Source organism: Emiliania huxleyi (genome assembly GCF_000372725.1).
Source record: "Emiliania huxleyi CCMP1516 unplaced genomic scaffold EMIHUscaffold_92, whole genome shotgun sequence".
Classification (NCBI taxonomy): domain Eukaryota; phylum Haptophyta; order Isochrysidales; family Noelaerhabdaceae; genus Emiliania; species Emiliania huxleyi.
In genome coordinates this window covers 147,286-148,090 of record NW_005195149.1, presented here as the reverse complement: position 1 = coordinate 148,090, position 805 = coordinate 147,286, and positions in this window count along the sequence as shown.

Genomic DNA, 805 nt, shown 5'->3' with positions numbered 1-805 from the left:
AGAGCAGAGACGGCTCTAGGAAGATACAAAAGGCAGACCGCAGCTCAAAATTTGTTTCGGCTAACTACACTTGCAGCGCTCCGTCTGAGGGAACGGCTCCCATTCGTTGCCGGTGAGAGGAGGCAGGGGGGACTGGGAGGGGCGGCGGACCGGACGCCACACCACCAGCTCGTCCGGCGAAGACGAGAGCTCGAGCGCGCGCACGCCCACGCCGGCCGCAGCTTCGAGGAGGCAGCGAGGGTCGGCGGCGAGGGTCGCCCACCTGCAGAGTGGCAAGGCGGTGGGAGGGGGGGGGGCGGGACGAACCAGGGATGGGGCGCCACCAGCACCGCCAATGTCTCGCGCGGAGGCGGCGGGACAAACGGCTTGCGTCCGCCGTGTGTTCGAGCGCTGGGCGAGGAGAGGTGCGGGTGTCTTCCGGTGCGTGTCTTCCGCATGCTCGGCGGCCCACTGCAGCGGGGCGAGCCGCGAGGCGTTGAAGCCGAGCAGCAGCGTGGCCTAACTCAGGCCTCACTCGTGACTCACCCCGCCTTCAACGAGGCGGTTGACGCCGAGCGGCGTCCGCGGCCTCGAGGCGGAGTGCACGCGCGCCGAGCTCGAGCGCATACGTGTCCTCGAAAGGGGCGCCCTGCGCGCAGCAGTACTTGAAGCACTGCGATCCGTCGTTGCTCGCCCACCCCTCGGAGCCGGCGGGGGCGTCGGGGCAGGCGTTCTTGGCGGTCCAGCCGCAGCTGCAGTTGAAGCCCGGCGCGGCGCCGTTGACGAAGATCGCGCGCGGGTCGGGAGACTCGTCGAGCCGCACGCG